Genomic DNA, 25,542 nt, shown 5'->3' with positions numbered 1-25,542 from the left:
CACATACAAGGTATTGTGGCGGTATTCCGTCTTTTCCTCATTTACAGAATTTCTTTCTAGTGACAAAGAAAAGAGGAAAGAAGCAATGGGAAAGCATAGGAAAATTACAAACTGATAGCATTGTTATCTGGGCACTTTGTAAAATTCTGTGAATGAGGCAGGGCAATTAAACAACAAATGATTCATCTGGAAGGAATCTTTGAAGCGGACATACATTTATCATTAGCAAGATCAGTGTCCTTTTGCAAAAAGAAAAAAACTAACAAAATAATGTGGGTTTTACACATTTCCACAGCAAGGGCAGGTAAAACCTCTGTTTCTCCCCCCCACACACTATGGAGCATGCCCTGAATAGCTGCCCAGAACACCATATTCAAAGAAACATGGATGCTTAACCTCAGCTGAGAGAGGTTGCAAACTGAAGAAAATATCTACTCCCAACTTGTAGGTAATACTGTTCATTTGGGTGCAATTGGCTTCCCCTAGTGCGTAGACTAAATTTTATTCCTAATTTTCTGATAAGGAATTTGCCATGGTTTTGTGTAATTCTATTTCAAGCTAAGTAGGAATCCGAAGTTTCAAAACAATGTGATAGGGGAGGGGGAAATGGGGACTACCTGGCAGCCCAATCCAAATAATGGTCATCGGGTGGAATTTGGAAACTACACTCCTAGTTTGTGTTTCCAGCCTGCATTTTGGAATGAACTTTTAAGAAACAGACCTGGCACAGACATCTGCTATGACTTTTGGAACTTTTGTATCTTTTTCCTGCACCATCCAGAATATATTGGTACCCAGATTGATGAAGACTTGTTGAAAGCTAGCCATTATTTCTTAGTTTATTTTTTGTGGTCTACTGAAGTTATCACCTGAGCTTGCTTTTGGTTTATAAAATGGACTAAGCAAGTACACCCTCATAGCACAACTTCTTCCTGTTCACTACATAGAGATGAAATATCACATTGTATGGTAGTGGAACAGGGCAATCTATGTACAGAGTAAACAGTAGAATCTGACAGCTTTTGAATGATTTGGAGAGCTTCCAGCATTAAGACAGGAAACTGTGCAGATTAGATTTTCCTTGGCTGTGATAGTGCAGGCTGTAGATAGCTTCAGAAGACAGCTTGGAAGCAACTCATTTTTTTCTGGTGAGTTGCTTTTCTAATGAGTTACATTTTGCAATCAGCTCAAATTAAGTTTTGTTTTTTGTTTTGTTATTGTGTCTGTCATGGCCATGCATGTAACTCACTGGAATGAGAATAGTATATCTATCCCTTAGTTGTTAGTTATTGAGAGGTGAGAGTCTTCATCCTGAGCAACCAGGAGGAAGAAACACAAGTATAGATCACTTTTTGCTCCTATCTCTTCTGTCTCTCGTTGTAGATGATGTGTTATAAAGCAGGAGAGGATCAAACAGGAGGGCAAGATGGAGGAAGCAAGCTATCAGGCAATTAACAGCAAAGTCAGCCCTAGAGGAGAAAGAAACAGAGGAGAGAAGTGAATTTATCTAGGGCAGTGGTTCCCAACATTGAGCCCCCCAGATGTTATTAAGCTAAAACTCCCAGAAGCCTGTACCACTAGCTGGCTAGGATTTATGGGATTTGTAGTCCAATGTGGGCTAAACCGCAGAAGCCTGTGCTGCAGGGTCAAAAGACCAAGCAGTTGCAAGATCGAATCCACGCGACGGAGTGAGCGCCAGTTGCTTGTCCCAGCTCCCGCCAACCTAGCGGTTCGAAAGCATGCAAATGCGAGTAGATAAATAGGGACCACCTTGGTGGGAAGGTAACAGCGTTCCGTGTCTAAGTCTCACTGGCCATGTGACCACGGAAGATTGTCTTCGGACAAAACGCTGGCTCTATGGCTTGGAAACGGGGATGAGCACCACCCCCTAGAGTCGAAGACGACTGGACAAAAATTATCAAGGGGAACCTTTACCTTTACCTAACATATGTGGACTCAAAGTTATGAACCACTGATCTAGGGAAGGACTAAAGTGTGAGAGAAGGGGGAGAGAGGAAGTAACCTACATATTGCCCAAATAGAATGGGCTCCTTTGTGAGCTACAGTTCTTCCATTTAAAAGCTCACCACACATCATCTCAGGGTGATGTGGAAGGATGTTTCAGTGTTTTACATGTTTCTTTTTCTCACTCTTCCTCCAGCCTTTATTTCACTCCCTTCCATTTCCTGAGCCATGCTGTGAAGTAAATCACAAAAACATGCCACCCATTTGTTAACCCCTCAAAAGAGAGAGGAATACTGTAGGTTTTTCAAGGCTACAGTCCTGTGCTCTGGGAACAGCAAGTCACAGTCCCATGGCATTCATTGAGACTTACCTCTGTGAGGATAAAATGTATTTGAGAAGCTACTTGGCACATAACATAGTCTTTCAAATGCATAGGAAGCAAATCCACATGCTTTGCTTAGCTAGCAATACCTTCTGACAAGCATGATGTTTGCAGGGAAATACAGATTAGATTTACATTTCATAATCTCTTGAGGAAAGTAGTGACTAATGCAACAAGCTCTTTTTTAAAACTTCTGCTAGGAAATAGCCCAAACTGTTCTCTACTCAGCCTCCAGCACTCAAATTTGAAAAATGGATTCACTCAAGTGCACCTGAGAAACAATACTTTCAAGGAGCAAGCAATTAAATCAAGTGAAACTGAAACTGAAACACACACACACACACACACACACACACACACACACACACAAATTTAGAGGGACCCATAGTGATATTTGTGAGAGATATCCTTATTTATCAAATCTGCCAGCAAGTTAAACTATTTTTAGGGATGTGCTTCAGATTCAGGATTTATGAAGAAAAGCAGAGGGCTTTGTCATTTCCAAACTGGTCTAAGTATAGCGAGGGAGCCAAAAGTGGCACTTGAATTAACTCAGGGCTCTCCAACGTGCTGAATTTTCCTTTGACCCTTCAGAGGTTCACTAACAAAGAGCAGTAGCTTTTATTTCAGAGGATTCAAGAGTGACTGACAGCTGGGCAATGGTGTGTAGATAATTCAGGATGGATTCATGGAAGAGTGAGGGTAAGGCAAGAAATAAATTGTTCAGCTCTCAGTAGGTAGGTAGGTAGGTAGGTAGGTAGGCAGGCAGGCAGGCAGGCAGGCAGGCAGGCAGGCAGGCAGGCAGGTAGGTAGGTAGGTAGGTAGGTAGGTAGGTAGGTAGGTAGGTAAGTAGGTAGGTAGGTAAATGGTGGGAAGTTTGCTTACACTCCAGTAGCCAAAGAGTAATTGACAACATTGAGTCTCACCCCTCATTCCATGTCAGAGCCTTTCCCCTTTTTTTCATGTTTTTTCATTATTCAGACAAATACAAATACCTTAAAATATTTGGGTTCAAATCAGATTGGATGGCCTACACGTTGGCTCAAAGTGAACCATTTACAATTTGTAAGATAAATAATTCAGATAAAAAAACAAAAAGCAAATAAGCAAAATGTTCTGCTTATATACCTCCCAATAGTGCTTAAAGGACTCTCTAGGTAGTTTACAATTTAATGAAGCAGGCTACACATTCCACACACACCCATGAGTTGGGTACTCAAAAAGAATGGAATGCTGAGTGAACCTTGAGCCAGCTATCTGGGATTGAACCCAGGTTGTGAGCAGAGTTTGTGCTATAGTACTGTAGTTAAACCACTGTGCCATAAGGCTCAGTCAAATCAAGGAAGCTACCACAAATTGGAAATTACACATCTCCTGTTGCATGGTACCTTAGGTCTAAACCAGCATGTGAAGAGCAAGCAGGACCCCAATCCACATCAAGATCATAATGCAGAAATTTAAACCTTTCCCCCTTTCAACCAATGGAGTGTTTTCTCTGTTTCACACCACAAAGCTTTGATGCCACAATATCTGCAAGGAATGGGTGAATTTAGAGAGGAAGCTGCTATGGGAGTAAGGTTTAAATCTCCCCATTTGTATATCTCCCCATCCTGTACCTGGTAGTCCCAATGTATAAGCAGCTTCCTACACTTATTTTGAGAAAGGCCAAAAACAAAAGAAAAAGGAAATGGACAAAAATGTTGTGGCACATTAATAACTGCCATATTTTTAATTTTGCGTTTTCATGGACAAGTCCACTTCCCCAAAATGGGACTATATGGCAATTTTGAGAAAGAAATGGAGGTTCAGATGTATGTTATACTTAATGTGGTCTGCAATTTAGTCTTTACTGATCACTCAGAAGCTGGAAGAAAGCAGAGATGCGGTGCACAAGCTCTCCACTTGACCGAAAAATTACTGTCATAAACACTGAAGTTTGAGCAGCTTTCCTGTTAAACAACAGTGGCAGTCACTGTAAAGATTGTGTTAGTCCCTTGTGCAAACCTACAAATGGATTTAACTCAGGCAGAAGGTGTGCTACTTTTAAGTTGCTGATTTAGTGCTTCTGCAGTATCCAATCAGGCATTTAAAGCTTTACTCTATGAAATCAACCTGAATTTCATATTTTAGTGGCAATGAGATGAGGCAGTCAAAACTTCACAGAGTTGCACAGTTTGCATATTTCCCTCAGATTTGACCAGGCTTTACTGAATCCAGCCTGGAATGGGGCCAGTGGGGTGTGAAGGACAGATATCATAATTTATTGGGTGCTTTTAGAAGGAGGATTTCCTAGTGTTATAATCCAAAATTCCACCTTTCTCACCTTAATGGGTTATCATAGGAAGAAAAAAGATAGAATATGTGATTCAGTAAAGAAAAGACAAACCAAGAATGTTACTATTTGAAGAAGTTTGCAAAGATTGGCTAGAGCCCTGTAAACATTTCTGAATGATTCAGAATGACTGCTCATTAAACATTTAGAAACTACACAATAGCATTACCTGCCTGCTTATTATGCACCACAATAATTCCATGCGTTCCTCATAAAGCTTTAAACATTTAGACGGGTGAACAATTAGGAGAGGGTTAAATTTCACTTCATTTTTTTAAAATAAGACTTCATCAGAATTCACGGGTGGCTTTATATCTGGGCTGGAAAAAACTGAGTTTAAAAAAAAAGAATTGGGGGGGGAATGGAAGTTGCCATATTCATCCATCCAGGCTTTGAGTGCTTAACTCTGAGTCCATGGGCACTTATAGTTCTGTTTCTAACCTATAAGGCCCTAACTAGCTTGGGCCCAAACTATCCCAAGGACCATGTCTCCATTTAAAACCTGCCTGGGTGTTAAGATCATCAGGGGAAGCCTTTCTCTCAGTCCTGCCACATTCACAGGTCCATGTGATGGACACACAAGAGAGGGCCTTCTCTGTTGCTGCTCCCAGATTTTGGAACTCCCTCCCATGGGACACCATGACTGGCCAAATTTTTACTGTCCTTCCACAAGCAGTGAAGATTTTTCTCTTCGCACATGTTTTACCGGAGTGACTGTCTACCTGAATGAGATTTTTAAATGGATTGTTGTATCTTACTGCGTTGAATGCGTTATGGTGTTGCTTATATTTTTAATGTGTTATTTGTTTGATCCTTTTTAGTATTTGTATAGAGTATTCACTGTTGTTAGCCTTAAATACTGTCTTTTAATGACGTATGCCGCCTTGGATCCTTTTTAAGGAGAAAGGTGGGGTAGAAATATTTTAAATAAAGGAATAAATTATTGTTGAATTCAAGTCATCACATTTTTCCCTCTGAGAGATTTCACTAAGACTTTAACTCTACTCTAATGGGCAGATGTAACAGTACTCTCATCAGACTGAAAACATACATGGCTGGTGCAGATAGGAAATAATTTCATTTCAGCTCATTGTCTGAATGATTTGCCAAATTTCTTCATGCGTGGCATAGAAAGAACATGAAGTTTAAACAATTTAAATGTGGGAGAAAGAAAAGGTGACTTATTTTCTTTCTCTAGCATGGATATACCATGATGCTGTGGGGATAAGCTCTTCTAAGCACTTTGAAATGAATTTTTCAAGTTCTAGGCCACTGTCTCTTAAATAACATAGTCCAGTCGTGTCCAACTCAAGGGCGCGGTACTCATCCCCTTTTCCAAGCCGTAGAGCCAGCATTTGTCCGAAGACAGTTTCCGTGGTCACATGGCCAATGCCACTAGACACGGAATGCCGTTATCTTCCCACTGAGGTGGTACCTATTTATCTACTCACATTTTTACATGCTTTCGAACTGCTAGGTTGGCAGGAGCTGGGACAAGCGACGGGAGCTCACTCTGTCATGTGGATTCGATCTTACGACTGCTGGGTTTCTGATCTTGCAGCACCGGGGTTTCTGCGGTTTAACCCACAGCGCCACCACATCCCCTTGAGGTACCCTGCACCCCTGAAAAACTGCCACATGCCATAGCTTGATCCCAGCTCTGGGGCAGGTGACCCTCTTCCAGGAGCTCCACAGTTCCAATAAATGGTACATTAACGACAGTGACATGACCTGCAGGAGCTCCTGTAAATGTGAGACACTGCAGGGCAGGGTGCTCTCTTTTAACGGCTTCCTACTTGGAGCGAAGGAAGATAGAGCTTGGCAACAGGAGTCCTGTGCCAGTTCTACACCAGGCCTCAAATGTGCTTCAGCCATTTCCAGAATGGAGTGATGCCTTGGAACTGTCCTAGGAACTGCACACTGCACCCCACTCAAACTGACTCTGCCCTGTATGCTCTCCAGATTCACCCTGAACTTGACAGAAGCCACTTATCAAAAAGAGCACTTCTGAAAGAAGTAACCATGAAATGTGTCACTGAACAGGCAACGATGTCTGTCAGAGCCTCATATGTGACTTTTTCCCCCCAATGCTATGGTTTCTAATGATAATGTAAGCAATTAACATAACAGCAGCCTAACGTGTTAATGCATTTTCCCCGCCTAGTTTTTAACATAAATGAATTACATTTTTCACCTTGCAGACAAACATGTCACGCTTTTTAAAAAAACTAACATCCAGGGATGCCCAATTAAGCTTCAATTATCAAACTGGAAATGATAGTTGTGGATGGACATATATGCCCATGTGTCTGCCTCATTCACATAGGAAGTAGAGGTGAGCCCTCTTCCATTTTACTTACCCATGTTATTCAGACAAGTTCTTCCCTTGCCTGGTTCTGATGACTGAAGCATGCTGGGCTAAGAGAAAAGTGCTTGAGATAGCAGAACATGGAGAATTAAATTGAGGAGGAAAAGATAAAATATTTATTTGTTCTAAACCACATATTCTTTTTTTATGCTTAATTTTAAAAAAAAGTTGCCACCAATATGCATACACACCTGCTTCTAACATGAATAGGGCATATGGTCTGCTAAACATAGTTCCTGCTGCCACATGTAGTTAGGCTCTTCAGGTGTCAGGTTTTGACATGAGACGAGATTTCCATGCAAGTTACACTGTCATGATAAGACTGTACCACTTCAAATAGTGAACTTTTTAATCGGCTCAAAGAGTCTTGTTCCTAAGCAACCAGACTGTCTATCAGGTGCTCCTGAGGAGATGAGTTGGTACCCCTAGCAGGGTCAATCCTTCCTCCAGAATAATCCATTTTCACCCACTGTGACACGTCACCTTCATGCACAATCTTCCATTTTATCCCATGGCTAAAAATAATTAAAAGTCAGTGGCTTTGGGTGACTCAAGGCAAGGAGGAAGCCATCCTTCTTTTTCAAAGGGGAAATCCAATTCCCTGGCTGTGCAGCTGGTGAGAGTCTGTCAGTCATGAACGCAGCATGTGTGAGAAGCTTTCACTCACACTCCCTAGAATATCTTTGGCTGCTTACACAAACTGGCAGGGTCTTTATCTTCAGGTTGTACATTCTTCTTGTCAACTTTTGTGTCTGGTCATTTTATGCACCCATCAGCCTGTCTCCAATTTTGACAGCATCTTGGACTAGTATCTTGATCCTAAACATTTCTATAGCTGTCTTTCCCTGCAACACTAGTGTAACATTATGGAAAGTGTGTATGTGTATGAGAGAGAGTACGTGTGTGCAAGAAACATTGCAAAGAGATATTTATCAGGCCATTCTATTACTGCTGCACCAGGTAACAGTGTCTTGTATACATATATCTCACTTGGTAAAAAGTTCTAATTGAATGTGAACTGTCAATGGTGTAGAATGCTATTGCATGGCTTTTCTGCCAAATATCATCTCAGATAATCAGATACTGAAATAATATTAGCTCAGTATTGACATTAATATCCATCTAAATGTCAGTCTGATTTCCAGTATTTATCATTTACTCTATATTTGATATCAAAATTCACAGAGAAGGATTTTACATGAACAGGGGGAATCACATTTAGTTAATCTCTTTGAGAAAGTCATGTCAGGCATTCTTAATGGCAAGATAGGTAAATACGAAAAGAGGGAACCATCTCACCTACTTCTTAAACACCAGTTTCCCTGTATTATCCAGCAAAATTAAGTTCTTGGGATAAAATTGAATTAGCTTTCTGGATCCTGAACTGACCCCTGAATTCTAAAATGCTTATTATATAGTGAATGGTAAAGGTTAAAGGTAAAGGTTCCCCTTGATATTTAGTCCAGTCATGTCCAACTCTAGGGCACAGTGCTCATCTTCGTCTCCAAGCTGTAGAGCCAACATTTGTACACAGAGAGTTTCTGTGGTCACATGGCCAGCGCAACTAGACACGGAACACCAATACCTTCCCACCTTGGTGGTAACTATTTATCTACTCACATTTTGACATGCTTTCGAACGGCTAGGTTGGCAGGAGCTGGGACAAGTGACGGGAGGTCACTCCGTTGCATGGATTCGATCTTACAACTGCTGGTCTTCTGACCTTAACTCACAGAGGCTTCTGTGGTTTAACTCGCAGTGCCACCACGTCCCTGCAGCGCTACCACATCCCACAGTGAATGAGACTCATTCATATTTGCATTTTCTTTAGATCTATGAATATAAGAGAAACTGGTGTCTCTTTGGAATAAACAACACGTATCTCCTTACAGATACATAAATATAAATGTGTTACTGAGTTGCTGGAGGCAAAACAATGAGCATGCATGAGATGTGACCTTTGTGAAGCAATCCCGGGGGGAACGTAGTCATTCTATCCCACACCGACGCACATCAGCTTAATACAAGTGATATAATGCAGGGTCCTTGGTTTAAAATAGCAAAGTACATTGAACACTCCAATACCTGGGTCATTTTATGTCAACAAGCACTTGTTAACTAACCTGGGACATTGCACCTGCTTAATAAAAATGAAATAACTTGTAAAGACTCAGACTGTCAAGATAGCTGTTCCCCAAATATCCCTGTCAACACATTACTTAAGAACTTCTGCTTAACTCTGAGCCTTTGAATGCTTCCGTTCAATGCAGTGGATCTATTCATTCACTTATGAGGCTTACTTTTTCTTTACAAATTCATACTACTGAAATTACCCCTACAATGAGGAGCTAAAGGGGCACCTTTAGCTACTACTTTTTTGGGCCAAAATTGTGAATTTCTCTAAGTCTCCTTACTAACATTGCTACCTCTGAGTGGGTGCCCACTGGAGGAGGCGGGGCTGGGAAGTCAGGGCAGCCACAGAATAGCTTTGCACCCAAAGGACTGAACTAACACGAACTGCCGAACCACAATTTGTGCTCTTCTCTATTGGCAACCAAATTCAGTGGATTCCAGTCACGTTTTAGAAGATAAGTATTAGCTATAGATTACAAGTTACAGAAACGGATATTAGGGGAGGACATTTATACATACTTCAAAAGGAGGAGGAGGACAATGAGGAGGAAACAGAAGAAAATGAAGTTCATCACCAAAAAAAGGGTGCATGTGTCCATATAATTTGTACATGCTAGTGTATACATATGAATGGAAATTTGGAAATAATTTGAATTGAAATACAATACCATTCCCAAAAGACCTGATCAGGTGATTTGTGCATTTGGTTGGTCTGCCCCTGCTCTCTCTCTCTCTCTTTTATTTTTTTTACAGAGACTTAACTTTAAGGTGGACATGAAGTGAGCACTCCATCAAATGGGGGCACTTTCAGACAGAGGACTTCCCCTCACAGCCTTTCAAATAGAGGATAGTCCTCTGTAATGTAGGTCACATTGCCAATGCAAAACTGTGGCACATATTAAACTTCAAACTAAAAGAGCAACACCTGAAAGAAAGGAAAAGGATGAATAGTATGCACACAACCGCACACAGATGTGGGCATTAAAATTAATAAGTAGTTTCATTACCTGAGCTGGCTGGATAGTTCAGTGAGTTAGGTATCTGGCTGTGAAGCTAGAGGTTAAGATTTCAGTTCCACACTGGGCATCCAAGAAGAGCCAGTCTATGTGGCCTTGGGCAAGCTGCACAGGCCCAGGACACCACAATAAAAAGGGAATGCTAAACCACTCCTGGTGCAGGTTTGCTGTTCAAGAGACCAAACTTAAGATTTTAAGAATTATTGTTTTATTAGAAAAATAAAGTATTTAGAGATATTCAGTTTGTTGCAAAGCATAGCATTCAAGTACATCTCCATAAATCAAAGCAGTTAGAACTTTAGCAAATTCCAGCTATAAAAAGGAAATTTAAAAAACTCTAAAAAATAGCTTGAAAGGTAGGCAAGGCATAGCCCCCCCCTTCTCTATCCTTACTCCGAACTACATTCTAGCATAATGCGAAAAAATAGCAATTGGAACTCAAAAATCCATCAAGGCAAAAATCCAACAAAAATCCCCTAAAATCCCAGTCCTTCCTCTGTCTAATTCTCCATTTTTTCCATGCTGGAACCACCCTTCTTCTCCACTCTTCTGTGACGTAAACCAATCAGGGTGAAAGGCTGTCTCTTCACACTCCACTTCCATTTCCCATGGGATGTGCAGGTGTTGTTGACCATCTTCCTGATGTTGTGTCTTGACTCTTATCGTCTCTGGCCAAGCTTGCTTCATGGAAAATTCCAACTAGCTCTAAGAGAAAACAGCTTCTCGAAGCATCTAGTTATGCTAACACAGACCAATATGGATTCCTTCTACACAGATCCATGACTACAAATCCCATTCAGAAATTAGATTTTAGCCTTAATAAACCTAAACCATGACACTCAGTACCTAGAAAACCCTGAAAACGGTCACCATAAGTCAAAATAGACTTCATGGCACACAATTATATTTATTAATGTTCCATACTTGTAAGGCATTGGAGCAAAGGGGGGGGGGGACACAAGACTCCAACAAAATATTAGTCAGAACTCCTTATGGCAAAAGCTATTTGACAGTGCAAAAGATTACTGCAGCAGCAGGTGGATTCTTCTTTAGTGAACATTTCAAACAGCGATTGATGGCCATCTGTTAGGGATGTTTTGACTGTGTGTGCCTATGTTGACAGGCTGTTGGATTAGATGACCCTTGGAGCTTTTTCCAGGTCTATAGTTCTATGTATGGCTGGAATCTTTTTTTCAGTCAAACCCTTGTGCATAGCCCAAGTGGCTTGACATTTACCCACTATCACATGAAGGTACACAGTGCTTCTTTCCATGGGCAGAAAACCTGCAATTCTTGTGTTTAAATAACGAAGTAATCTAGGCATGCCCCATAGCAAGCAAAGAGATCCTACTTCACACGCCTGCAGAACTTTCCACTCTGCTGGCATTGAAGACAATGCCAGCCTAGGATTTTATGATATTCCTTTTCCACAGACATAATACTAAGTGTAGGTCTGTTTCATGACTAGCTGGGACCTGCAAGTGGATGAGTGTCCTACTCTGAAACCTTTGAGAAGGGAATATATTACACCAGTTATTATTTTAAAAAAGAAACTGCATGGCAAATGCAAAATAGCCTTACTTAAATCTTACTCCATTATCTAGAGTGAGAGCCATAAGAGGAGAAGCCATCTTGTGTGAACCCCGATGACAGATTTTAGCCTTCATGCCTGCCGACAACACTGACTTTTTAATTAAAGAAGTGTTTTTTCATGGGCAGCCACATGGCCCCCTTAATGAGGCGTTGTAGCTCGAGTCACACAGGCGATATTAGCTAGACTTCTAGGGTTGGCTGAGCTAATAATTTCATATCCTAATACCCATCTGAGCAGCTGAGATGGTTTGCATTTTTTAAAGTCTTTCTACTGAGCCGGAATTAATGAGAGGGAAAAAAAGAGCTCCGAGCACAGTGAGGGAGTGACTGATTAGTTCTACTGCACAGCGACAACAGACCCTGTCATGGACGATGCCACTGACCTTTATTGAAACAGAACTGTATGTAAGAGATAAGAATATTTAACAACAATTAATGTCACATTGGTGTGTGGGGTGGGGGCAAAATGGCTCCATCAGAAATTCCTCAGCAGTTTGCTCAATGAGAAATGTCAGCCTCCTCTTCATATCGGCACCCTGCCTGTGATTCTGTAATTAGCAGGAAGGGAGGCCAAGGGGAATGGAAAGAGAAGGCCATCTGAAGAGATGGAGTGAATGAATAAAATGATATCGAGCTATAAAGCCGCCCGGGCTTGGTTATTTAAAAATCAAACTTTAAATGGAATTGACTGTTAGGCCCAGGGATAAATGGAGTATAGCCAATTACCTCCACCAGTCAAACGTGCGACAGGTGTGTTTCACCCCTCCTCTCTCTGTGGTTCTGGCATAATTAACATTAACAGATGGTTTCTTGTATTTAAGGCAGAACCCACTGAGGTTTGTCCACTGTGTGCGTGCTTTTGTGGGTTGAAAAGATCCTTGCCTGAGCTGAGTTTTTTTAACGTGCTGATAAAAAGAGGGGGGGGGCGGAATAGATTTTTCCTGATGTGCTTACTGAAAGCAGTTCCTTACTAACATGCTTTCATTATCAGAGGCAGCAGGTAATGTGCCACCCCCACTTGAGAGAGAGAGAGAGAGAGAGAGAGAGAGCGCAATGGAGAATACATTGTATGTGCCTTTGTCTTAAAGCACTGTTTCCCAATCTGGGGGCTGTGACACCCAAGGGGTTGCAAAGTATTTTCTGGGGTTTGCAGGTCACCTTATATGTGTTGTAGCCCTTGTTAAATAATGTCTTCCTTGACCAGATATTAAAGTGAATGTGTATTGTATATGTGAGAAACATGCCCCTTGCGGGAGAAAGAAGCATCTACTTTCTGAGAAGGGATGACTTTGCCGAATTAAAAATGCCTTTTAATGCAAACATGGCAGGGGGGCGAGTGCCACAGATTTATTATATTATAAAAAGTGGTTGTGGCTTGAAAAAGATTGGGAAACACTGTTTAAAAGCTTGTCTTCTGATTACAGAGATATAGAAACTGAAAGAAAAAGATATTTGGAGGTTGTTAGGTACCAAAATTAAGATTCCTTTAGCTTACCTGCCAAGTTGTGGTGGCTGTGGGAAAATTCTCAAGTACGGTACTGTTATTGGCTTCTCTCATAATTTTATAATCAGGCAAATCTCCAATTCTTGAGGTAGCTTTAGACCATTTTTGATTGGGAAGAAAGATAACAGCGACTAAAAGAGGGAGAGGAAGAGCAGAACATTACAAAAAGTGACCGTCCTTTTCTACAACTAGGAAAAAAAAGAAAAATATCAGAAATATTCTCATTTAAAAAACCTGTTCTTCCCACTCATCTCTGTCTTTGATATTTATGGATGTTCATACTGCCCAACTGACAAAAGTCTTTTGAGCAGTAGATGATCATAAAAACCCAAGGCAGACAATAAGTAACCAGAAAAAAAACAAGGCCATAAATAAAACACCCCAAACAATCAGAGTCAAAACTTAAATATTAAATGCCTACCAAAAGAGAAACAGAGCTTAGCCTGTTGTCTAAATATATGTAATGGAGATGCCAACCAGGCTGAACTATGGAGGGCATTTCTCACATGGGAGATACTGTAGAGCACAGTCTTTTTCTAATAGCCACCCACTGCGCCAGTGTGGGCAGCAGAACACAGAGTACAGAGTCGAAAGACAATCTTAACCATTGGACTGGAACATATAAGGGAACGCTTTTCTTCCTTGATCCCCATTCAGCGAGATGAGCAGAAGTAAAAAACAATAACGTTAAAATTTTCACACACATATTCAAACAAACAAATGAATCAACATAATGCTTTTTATTTCAATGCATTCTTTCCAAGCTCTGGCTGATCACAAGTCATATACGGCTAACATGTCCAAAATTTCAATATTAATACAAACTACATTCCAAGTTTGTATGGGTGGGGGAATCATATGACAACTTCTACTACTGTACTTTAATTCCAGCAGTATTTATTTGGCCAAATCTAAAAATTAAGTTTGGAAAACTCAGCAGTGGCCAGAGGACTGGAAAAGATCAGTCCACATCCCAATTCCAAAGAAGGGCAGTGCCAAAGAATGCTCCAACTACTGTACAACTGCACTCATTTCACACGCTAGCAAGGTTTTGCTCAAAATCCTACAAGGTAGGCTTCAGCAGTATGTGGACCGAGAACTCCCAGAAGTACAACTGGATTTCAAAGGGGCTGAGGAACTAGAGACCAAATTGCTAACATGCGCTGGATTATGGAGAAAGCCAGAGAGTTCCAGAAAAACATCTACTTCTGCTTCATTGATTATGCATGAGCATTTCACTGTGTGGACCACAGGAAACTATGGCAAGTTCGTAAAGAAATGGAAGTGCCTGACCACCTTACCTATTTTCTGAGAAATCTATATGTGGGCAGGAAGCAACAGTTAGAACTGGATATGGAACAACTGATTGGTTCAAAATTGGGAAAGGAGTACAACAAGGCTGTATATTGTCTCCCTGCTTATTTAACTTATATGCAGAATGCAAAAGGCAGGACTGGATGAATCCCAAACTGGGATTAAGATTGCTGGAAGAAATATCAACAACCTCAGATATGCAGAAGACACCATTCTGGTGGCAGAAAGTGAGGAGGAATTTAAAAAAACCTCTTAATGAGGGTGAAAGAGGAGAGTGCAAAAAATGGTCTGAAACTCAACATCAAAAAAATTAAGATCATGGCCACTGGTCCCATCACTTCCTGGCAAATCGAAGGGGAAGATAAGGAGGTGGTAACAGATTTGACTTTCTTGGGCTCCATGATCACTGCAGATGGTGACAGCAGCCATGAAATTAAAAGATGCCTGCTTCTTGGGAGGAAAGCAATGACAAACCTTAGAAAAGCAGAGACATCACCTTGCCAACAAAAGTCTGAATAGTCAAAGGTATGGTTTTTCCTGTAGTGATGTATGTAAGTCAGAACTGGACTATAAAGAAAGCTGACCGCCAAAGAATTGATGCTTTTGAATTGTGGTGATGGAGGAGGCTCTTGAGAGCCCCCTATCCATTCTGACGGGAATCAACCCTGAGTGCTCACTGGAAGGGCAGATCCTGAAGCTGAGGCTCCAATACTTTGGCCATCTCATGAGAAGAGAAGACTCCCTGGAAAAGACTCTGATGTTGGGAAAGTGTGAAGGCAAGAGGAGAAGGGGACGACAGAGGACGAGATGGTTGGACAGTGTCATCGAAACTCCGGGAGGCAGTGGAAGACAGGAGGGCCTGGCGTGTTCTGATCCATGGGGTCACGAAGAGTCAGACATGATTTAACAACAACAAAAAATTAAAACAGGTTTCTTTTCTTTCAGCTGGATCTTTTCTGTTTTTCAAATTATTCAATGCAAATGATGTTGAGGCTCCACTGGGAAGTCTAAATTTGCAGTCCAGACAGTGTGAGAGTCTGAAGCTGCTAATTGGATTAAAAACACGTGCATATAATTACGGTCAGCAGAAACCTCTTTGCAGTTCACTCAGCTTTCCTGACCACAGCTTGTATAAACTGAAATGGAAAATGTATTCATTTCCACACAAGGCACTTATACCTTCATTCTGTTGTGCAGCTGCCAACTGTTAATATTCAGCCACAGTTAATGGAGATAATGGCCTTTCCAGAGTTTACTTTCAGTGGATGGGCTTCCATGGGTGGAAATTGCAGTTTCTTCAAAACTGTAAGATGTGAGGTCTAATGTCAAGTTTTAAAACAGGCATCACTGTTTTCCACATGCATATCAGAGGGCAGTACTTTGCTTTTTTTTAAAAAAAAAGAGAGGCCAGCTCTCAAGCATCTCTTGAATTTCTATCTGAAAGTTAGATAGCTTTTGTTGGCTCCATATTTATTTTCTCATTGATTTTGATGGCTCTATATTTTATTTTCTTATTATTTTATTTGTTATGTGTATACCCTGCCTTTCTATCACTCAGCTAAAGATGGTTGGCATAGGTGACCCCTCCTGCTGTAACTTCACAGCTTTCCTATTAGTTATATCAGACTGAAAGAGTGTGACTGGTCCCTGACCACCTACTGAATGCCATGGTCCAAGTCTTTTGACTCCTAATGCAACACTCCAACGACACTTGTTTTCTTTTTGGGACCCTTAGGTCAAGTAGCCCTGCTTCCTTGCTACCATCAGCACGCCTCCTTCATTGCTCTCTTCCTGAGCACCCAGTCTGCACCATTGCTAGACCTTGAAAGTACTTAAATTCGTATAATTAAAGTTAATTGCAATCAGTAGGAATGAGTTATTCCATTGGAGGTGTCCTCTGTATCAGCCATTCCCAACAGGGCACATTTGAAGGGGGGCACAGAATGGAATGATTATTCACCCATCATCTTATAAAGTTTGTTATGTGGCTTATACAATTCTGATCTGGCTTATATTTCTTTCATATTGTGGTTTATATTGTGGCTGAAAAAAGATTGAGGATAGCTGCTCTATACAGCCTAATGGGCATTAGGAATAGCCCTCTCTGCAAACCTTTGTGAATCCCAGGAAGCAGCCTGGGAAGAGCATGAAGGCAGAGAAGGCTCCCCTGCAGCCCCCTTATTCCTTGGATCCCACTCCCAGAATTCTACATAGGGGAGTTCAAGCCAAGAGTGGTAGTTCTCAAAACCCAGAAGTCCAATCTCTAGCAATTAGCTCCTACAATATATAGTTACAATAGATATTTGTTAACAGTGAGAGACACCATGACTCTTATGAGGTAACTGTAACCTTTTAGTTACTTGTATAGTCATGTGGGGTGGAACATTCAGTAGTGGTGGGAAAAATATGGTGTGGTAGTGCTGTGCCTCAGACTGTGCCTTGTGCTCTGCAGTGAGTACTGAGAAGATGAGGAGCTGAGTAGGAAGTACCACAGACCAGTGTGTGTTACGGCATTATGAAAAGAAACTGCATATTATAAAAGGAAGGGAAGGAACTGTTTCAAAACATTGTTGTTATAATATTAAACATGTTTTGGTGGCCTCTTAACGACAGTTATAACTAGAGATGGGCACGAACCACCAGTTCAGCCCTCGGGCTACACAGCTGTTCTGTGGACAGCCTGGCTTCCCAGCCCTGCCTCCTCCAGCAGGCACCCACTCAGAGGCAGTCATGCAGCTTCCCAGCCCTGCCCCCTCTTGCAGGCGCCCAGTCAGAGGCAGCACAAGCCTGCACTGCTGCCTCTGAGTGGGCACCTGCCAGTGGAGAGAAGGCTGGGAAGCTGGGGCATCCGTGAAAGAACTGTGCAGCCAGAGGGCCAAACCTGGATGAACTGCCAAACTGTGGTTCATGCCCATCTCTTGCTATAAATTACCGTTTTCTAAAAGTAACTTTCCAAACTCTGCCCAGGATAAAGCTGCTGCTGTTCCTCTTTACTTCTAATAATGTTCAAAGTGTTCATGTAACTGAAGAAGGCAAGTGAACAGGAAAGAGGGAGAAGAGGAACCAACCAGAGGTCCACAGGATCAACAGTGGGCCTGCTGCTAGGGTATGGGCTTTTGAAGTAGGGTAGATGAGAGCCCACTTTCAAGATGAAGAGCCATATTAAGAAGGAAAAGCAAGGATTGGAACTGTAGTTACACATTTTATCACCTCCTAGACAGGAGGCTTAGCTGACAATCAGGTAATCGCAGACTTCACTGGTATGGCAATGGAGTTTCTATTTAAATTATTGCAAGTGTTTCCTTTCTTGCAGCTGTTATCTCTAAATCAGTACACTCAATTTGATATCCTGTCTTCTTCTTTGACGATGCCTGCATGCCACCCTACTTGGCAGGTGCCCCACAGTGCTGATCCCTTAGCCCAGTCTTGTTTGGAGGGGGCAGCTTAAGGTGAGCCAAGGTCCCTCGTGTTCATGCCCTCCAAGGCATTCACTTCTCCAGGCAGCCTCCACCCAAGAGAAGGGAGGATTCTCTGTTTTTAGGGCTGGGTATGAGCGTCTCTGCTTTCAGTGCCTGGCATGAGTTTATAAAATAGATTCCAGATCTTGACACCAGTAATCCTTGGCTGAATCTGAGCAAATACATTTGCTTATTGATGATAGCACAGTGTCCCTTCTGGACCAGATCTTATGACAAATTACACAGTTGCATTCACTCCCCAGGAGCAATTATGATTCCTTTCCAACACAAGGATGCGTGGGAGATGCTTTCTGAACTGAATTTAAATCTTATAACAAAAGTGACTATTTTATTGTTCTTTCTGTATTGCAGCTATGGTGTGAGATTTACAATAAAAGGGTGCTTCAAAGTTCACAAGTGGTTTGTGGGTGATAAGCTAAATAGCCAGCAGACATTATAGCTTTACATTGGTGGGAAAAGCATCTCTGGGTTATTCCGGAACAGATCAGATGGGGCGAGACCTCAGGATAACATACTTATAAAGTTGCTAGAGGACATATAGGACACTGGCTTTCCTACCCACTAACTCCACAGTCATTCTTGGCACATGTTTCACATGATTATCTGGCAAAACAGCCTTTTTCTTCAGATGGAGTGGTAGGCATCTTGGAGAAGGCTCCATTGTACTTTTGGCAGTGATTGTATGCTAGTGGTGAGCTGCGAAGATATTTTTTGCAAATGATCTGGAAAGACTTGAAGAGTTTTGTTTTTTAAAATCATTTTTGGGCTCTGAAATAAGTCTGAATTATTAGTTCACCATTTTGGAAAGCAATAAAAGATGCAATCTGCCCTGATCCCAAGTTAAGCAAAGGTGTTGGAGATATTGCTATGCTCAAACACTGCTGTCCATAATGGTCAGCATCATGGTAACTCTGTAGGACACGTGACTAAAAAGTGCTAGGACTGGCCAACTGTCAACTCCATTTCCTCCTTTTCCCTGCCTCCGAAGTGCACCCCACATCAGTTCCATGTGCATATATGTTTTTACGGGGGGGGGGGAATTGTGTGCATTTTCCAGATGTATTAATACAATGGTTCCCAACCTTGGGTCCCAGATGTTCTTGACCCACAACTGCCAGAAATCTTGGCCAACACAGCTAGTGCTGAAGGCTTCTGGGAGTTTTCATCCAACAACATCTAGGGACCCAAGATTGGGAACCACTACATTAATGGGTACATGCCACTATTTACTAAAGCAACTTTGTGCTTTTTTAGAAATGCATGTAATTGGTTTTGGGGCAGTTTTCTGGTGCACTGCTATTGGGGGAAAACATTTTTCTTTAAACAATTGGATTGCAAGACCCAAAATGTACAGATTTCTGACCACAAACTTTGTCCAGTACTGTGTTCTATCTAGGAGGTTCAGAATCAAGTGGATCCATTGTTTTAAACAGCAACTTTAAAAGAATGCATTTCTCACACATTTATGGTGACTGCATCCTGTACTTGTGCTTACATTTCCCTGGGCTCTGCAGCTCAAGCTAGTAAAAGAGAACAAGACAAAAATTAAGGGCAGCAGGCCAGGGCAGCCAGAAAACATAATGAACAAATATGATGTTTCTTCAGCCTTTGAAAAGTACGGCAACTCTGCAAATTTCAGTACTGCTAATTCAATATGCTTCTGATGTTCACAGCTAGAAGCCTAAGGTTAAAGGAACAGATAGGTTCTAATTGGAATGCTTGAATTGGTAAATAAAATGACTGTGGTGTAAAGACATTTTCCCCAAAAGCTGCTGGAATTGTAAATCTATAACAGAAATAATGTTTGGGAAAAGACCAACATAATTACAGGCCTATTTAAAAGGATAATAAAGATTTCCTTAGCTTATCTCAGATCTGGAAAAGAAAGAGATTCAAAACAGAGAAAGATAAAAAGAAAGATCATATGCATTTTAAAGAAAGTCCCATTGAAATCTGTGGTATTTGTTTATGAACAAACATTTTTATCAAATGTACTGGGCATGTTTAGCCTTGAGAAAAAAAGCATGAGGGAAGATATGATAGTACTTTCCAAATATTTGAAAGGTAGTCATACAATGGAGGAGCAGGATCTCTTCTCGATCATCCCAGAGTACAGAGCATGTAACAATGGGCTCAAATTATAAGAAGCCAGATTTAGGCTAAATATTGGGGGGGGGGGGACCTCTTAACTGTTAGAGCAGTGAGACAATGGAAACAATTCCCTCAGGAGGTGGTTAACACTCCAGCATTGGAGGCATTCATGAAAAAGCTGGACAATTATCAGTTAGACATGTTTTGATCTAGATTTTCCTATATTAAACAGGTGGTTTGTTTTTATGGCCTTATAGACCCCTTCCAACTCAATTATTCTTTGATTTCATGATTTCATTTCTACTGCTGATTTTACTTTAAAGCTCTGTGAAGCAGTTCTGTTAATCTACTAAATTTCTGGGTCTGAAATCCTCTAATGTGAGCAAAGGTTTAGAAGATATTTTTGTCTTAGTCCATGATTATAACACATTGAGAATTGTCCTTCTGTTGCTAACAGCAGTAAATTGACAAGGCATCAAGTGTGTGCTGGGTTTGTCATAAGATGTGCAACTATCCCACACCCAATATGAGACTGGTGCCTCACCAACAATTCCTCTTGTGTGAATGTAAATATCTAGTAGGATTTTGGCTTATAGACACATTGATTGATAGTAAAATCTAAGACACTAATAAAACCACTGATACCAAAAGTAGCATAAAATTTTTAATTGCTGTTCTTGTTAAATGCCATCAAGTCATCTGACATATGGCAACCCTGTAAATGAGTGATCTGCCCACCTCTTGCAAAATCAAGACTATGATTCCTTTATGGAGTTAAGCTGGAATATATTTGATAGTCCTCTTTTTCTGCTGCCTTCAACTTTCCCTAGCATTATTGTCTTATTCGGGGAATCCTGTATACTCATAATATGACCAAAGTACAATCAGTTTTGTCATTTTTGCTTCTATATACTGTTGTACATATTGTGTGATCTGACCTTTGCAAGAAAAGATTAGGTAATTGTATCAGGACTACACAATTATATAAGATTAGTACAACTTCAATTGTCATGGCTGAATCGTCATGAATCTTGGGATTTGTGAGTTGGCAAGGTATCCTTTAAAGTGCTTTAGTGGAAATTCCTTAGGATGGAGTCATGATAGCAAAAATAGTGCAAATCTGACATAACATTTTAGTGCAAATCCACGTGTCATGTCTAGCTCTGTGCTTCAGATACAATTTCGTATTTCATGTAGCCCAAACCATTGGTTTGGGGGTTTCATCATCCTTACTACTTATAGGTTACATTCTTTCTCTTATTACAGTTCTTAGTTTTATAGAAAAGTGGAAAGTGTTCATGAATATTTTCCCCAAATTGCTACCAGTGCTGCTCTTTATCAGATGAAAATCTAGGGGAACTGAAAATGAATTTGAAAAATAATGCTATAGACCATTCAGCAAGATTAATCTATGTATATCATAACTTCATTTTAGGCTTCCTTTTAGACTGCAACCCTGTTCCTGTTTACCTGAGAATAACCGCTACTGAACTCAAGTGGGTCTCACTTACGAGTAGTCATACATATAATTTCACTATTTGTATATTTGTTCTATGTTCATCCATTTTTTTAAAAAGTCTCATATGTATAATGGAACATCTTGTTTGCATGTACAAGCTTGCCTAGGTGGTTATGATGCTCAGGAGAGGTTTTTCTCTCCCCCTCCATCTTCATTTGGTGCAGACAAGAGAGAGAGCTTTCTGGTTGTCTGTTCCCAGGCAATGGAACTCCCTACTAAGGGAGGCCAAGCTGGCCCACCATTGTTGTTTTTCTATTTGAAGGTAAAGATACATATATATATATATTTAGGCAGGCTTACTGGCTACTGATCAGATGATGAAGAAAGATCCTTTAATGGTGTGTGAGTAATGTACTGTTCTTGACTGCTGTTTTTAAAGAGGGAGACTAACATATTAAATCTGGGTGTTTATACTTGTTTAATTGTGTTTTTATATTGTAAATTACTGTGTTTTTAAATGATGACTGTTTTTTTAAAAAAATCATATTTTGAGCCACCTTGCTTTGTGGAAATGAGAAAGCCAGGATATTTATTTGATGGGATGATTATGACTACAATGTTCTTCATTCAGACCATGCAAAGGTTGTTCCTTTCAGTTCATGGATTATCTTCTGGCAAGGCTGGGAAAACTCCTGCCTTATACTGTAAGGAACCACTGCCAACTGGTATAGAAAATACTGAGCTAGATGTACTATTAGTCTCACGTTCCTTGTGTTCCCTTTGTGCAATAAAAAAGGTGCGGACAGTTCAATGTAGGGCAGGGAAATATCTAGCCTCCAAGTCAGGGATTGGCAACTGTTTTCCTCCAGATATTTTTGTCTACAATTCCTGTAAGACCTATGCAGCATATACAATGGTTACGGATTATGGGCATTGTGTGCCCTAAGAAGTTAAACAAATAACGCACAATCCAGTACTAAGATGCAACTAGATTAGTCTCATTTGAATCAAGGGAATTTATGGAGGAGTTGAACCATTAATTCCCCACTAATTCAATAGATCAGCTCTAGTTGTAACTTACTACTGGATTTGAGCTGTAAAGTTCCCCCGATGACAAAATTACCAGAGAGCGGAGGGCTTCCTGCTTTTCGCCTATGTGTTTTAACATCATGTCCATGTGAGTTTCTCATGCCAGAACTGTACAAAGAAAGAAAAGACAGCCTTCAAATGGTTAAAAAAAACCTGCATAGAATAACACAAGTATATGGGGCAAGGGAAAAGAAAGGAAATATATTACTAGAAGTATATCCAATAGGAGACTGTGACAAATAGCCATATTCTACATTGCAGTTAGAATAACAATTAACATTCCTTGGGAGGAGGAAGACACTGACTTTTCTGGGATTGAAAATACGTTACAGTTTGAATCCTGGGAAAATGCAGTCGCTGCAACAAAAAAGAAGAGTAATCTTGGAGGGAAAGAACATCTGTGCCAGAAGAGAAACAAATGCATATTTATTGTTGTTTTTAAAAGAAAGAAAGAAAGAAAGAAAGAAAGAAAGAAAGAAAGAAAGAAAGAAAGAAAGAAAGAAAGAAAGAAAGAAAGAAAGAAAGAAAGAAAGAAAGAAAGAAAGAAAGAAAGAAAGAAAGAAAGAAAGAAAGAAAGAAAGAAAGAAAGAAGTTCTATAAAAATAATAGAATAATAGTGATGATTAGAGATGGGGAAGTGTATAAAAATGGATTGCATTTTCCGATGAATATAGCTGATCCATTAAGAATCTGTTGATCTGTATTTGTGAATATGAAGGGATGAATAGTTACCTGTTTTTATTTGTCCATATTAAAAAACAAAAACAAAAGCACACCATTCTGCCTACCAGCGGCCGATCTGCTGATCGCCAACAGAATGGCAGCCACTACCCCACACAGCCACCCAATACCATAGCCTACCCCACCCCCTTCGTTTCTCTACCTTAAGCCCCATGTCACCCCACCCCACCCCCACTGAAACCCTCTTACCGTAATCACTGCTGCCGAGGCCTTCTGGCCTTGGAGCCACACATGTAAAAATGGAGATTGGCTGCCCTTTGCAAAGATTGTGGCTGCAGCTTCATTTAGGCTAGGGAAGCCGCAGGTGCCATCTTTGCAAAGGGCAGCCTGGATCCTCTTGGCCTGCCTTAAAGGAATCCAATCTGCCCTTTGCAAAGATGGCAGCTGCAGCTTCCCTACCCTTAATGAAGCCACAGCCGCCATCTTTGCAAAGGGCAGCTACTCTCCGTTTTTACATGCCGTGGCTGCGTAGGCCTGATGGAGACCTTGGCAGCAGGTGTTAAGGTAAGGGGTTGTCGAGGAGAGTGGGGTGGGGTCTAAGATAGGGAAAAGTGGGTGTGTGTGTAGACTGTTGGTGTGGCTGGGTGTGTGTGTGTGTGATCATTTATTTATTTATTTATTTATTTTATTTATATCCCGCCTATCTGGTCGGTTAAGACCACTCTGATCAGCACCCAGTAGGCAGAATGGGCTTCTGTGCTGTGTGATAAACTCTTCTGGGGGCACCCAATTTGTGGGTAAATACTGTAACTCAGATGTCTGATATCCAGTCTTCACCAAAGTTGGCAGGCATGTTGGAGAAAGACATAGGAAGCTCCATTATTATTCTGGAGTCTCTGACTACCTGGGAGAGTTTTCCTGGGGGGTCCTCTTTGTGACTATATAACTCAGAGGTCCGTGATCCAATGTTCACTAACCTTACAGGATTTGTAGGAAAGTGTCTGAGGAAGCTTCCCTGCAAATCTGATGTCTCTAGGTGTTTGGGGGCCAGTGTTATATCTGTTTAAAGTGCAGATGAATCGATGGGTGGATTCATAGAATAATATTCATATATTTGTATTCGTTGATCTGTTAACTTTGACGAATAACAGATCAAAATGAATTGCCATTTTTTTATTTATCCCCATCTCTAGTGATGATGTAAGACCTAGAAAATGAACCCAGGTGTGCTGATGCATTCTTTCCAGTAGCCTTGTTGAAATGATCTATGTGAAAATTCATTGAGGAGTGAATCACTGAAGGAATCGAGATGGTTGGCTTCACTACACCTGGAGTCTGAATCATCTCTCCATTCTATACCATAATAAGGAATACAAAAGGGAAAAAGGAACAGTTTGCTAAATTTCATAGGTTTCGTTTGGGTATGCTAGAGCACAGGAAAGGAGCAAGCAAAGGGACTTATTAAATTTTAACATTCCCTTCATTCTGGCATTGCAGCTGCTCCAAGGTTATAGCATTAATGGATGTGGCAGATTGTATGTATTTCAGATTGCCCCCTAAATATAATCATTTTGGTTCTGAATTTTAAAGTCACAGGGATACAGCATTGAATAACGCTTTTGCTAGAGCTGGGTATATTATTTAATATGTACTGTTATTCATTATTTAATCCATTCATTATATTTCACTCCACCTTTCCACTAAAAAATACCACTCAGGGAAGGTTACAGACTGAAATCTCTCACTCTGTGCTCTATATAAATTGTCATCTGCTATTGAACACACCAGTGCAACTCAACTTTGGACAGCCAGCCACTTGATCTACAGACATTAGCCAGTGATCTTTTTTTTCAAACATGTGTAAAGCAATACGTTCTGATTCCTGCAATTAAGCTTTGTTGGAAAATATAACAGCAGGATAGGCTAATTTTACTGGTAAGTTGGAACCTCTGCCCATAAATTCAGAACATCACTTTGCCATGTCCAGCATAGATGTTAATACGAAGGTTCCACCAAGCAAAATGGTGAACAGAAGTAGGATGGATTCCTTTTACAAACATTGCACTGGTGTACTCTCTGTGCACATAAAGAGGGAAACAAGATTGCATTCAATTGTTCCACGTGTACCTGTGGCAC

The 25,542-nt window shown here is 40.8% G+C and overlaps 1 protein-coding gene across 6 annotated transcripts in view; it reads left to right on the top strand.

The window, feature by feature from the left end:
* The window catches only part of RALY (RALY heterogeneous nuclear ribonucleoprotein), a 283,434-nt gene that overhangs the window by 83,154 nt on the left and 174,738 nt on the right, over positions 1–25,542 (top strand). Inside the window, exon 1 of one of the 6 annotated variants that reach the window (XM_020806516.3) lies at positions 3,359–12,190. The exons of 4 other annotated variants lie outside the window; for them this stretch is intronic. The gene's annotated coding sequence lies outside the window, so the exon portion shown is untranslated. Of the gene's footprint in view, positions 1–3,358; positions 12,191–12,634; positions 12,790–25,542 lie in introns of those variants that run through there. One more of the 6 variants, XM_020806513.3, reaches the window with a different exon arrangement.

Source organism: Pogona vitticeps, chromosome 4 (genome assembly GCF_051106095.1).
Source record: "Pogona vitticeps strain Pit_001003342236 chromosome 4, PviZW2.1, whole genome shotgun sequence".
Classification (NCBI taxonomy): Eukaryota; Metazoa; Chordata; class Lepidosauria; order Squamata; family Agamidae; genus Pogona; species Pogona vitticeps.
This window is presented reverse-complemented; position numbering and strand designations above follow the sequence as displayed.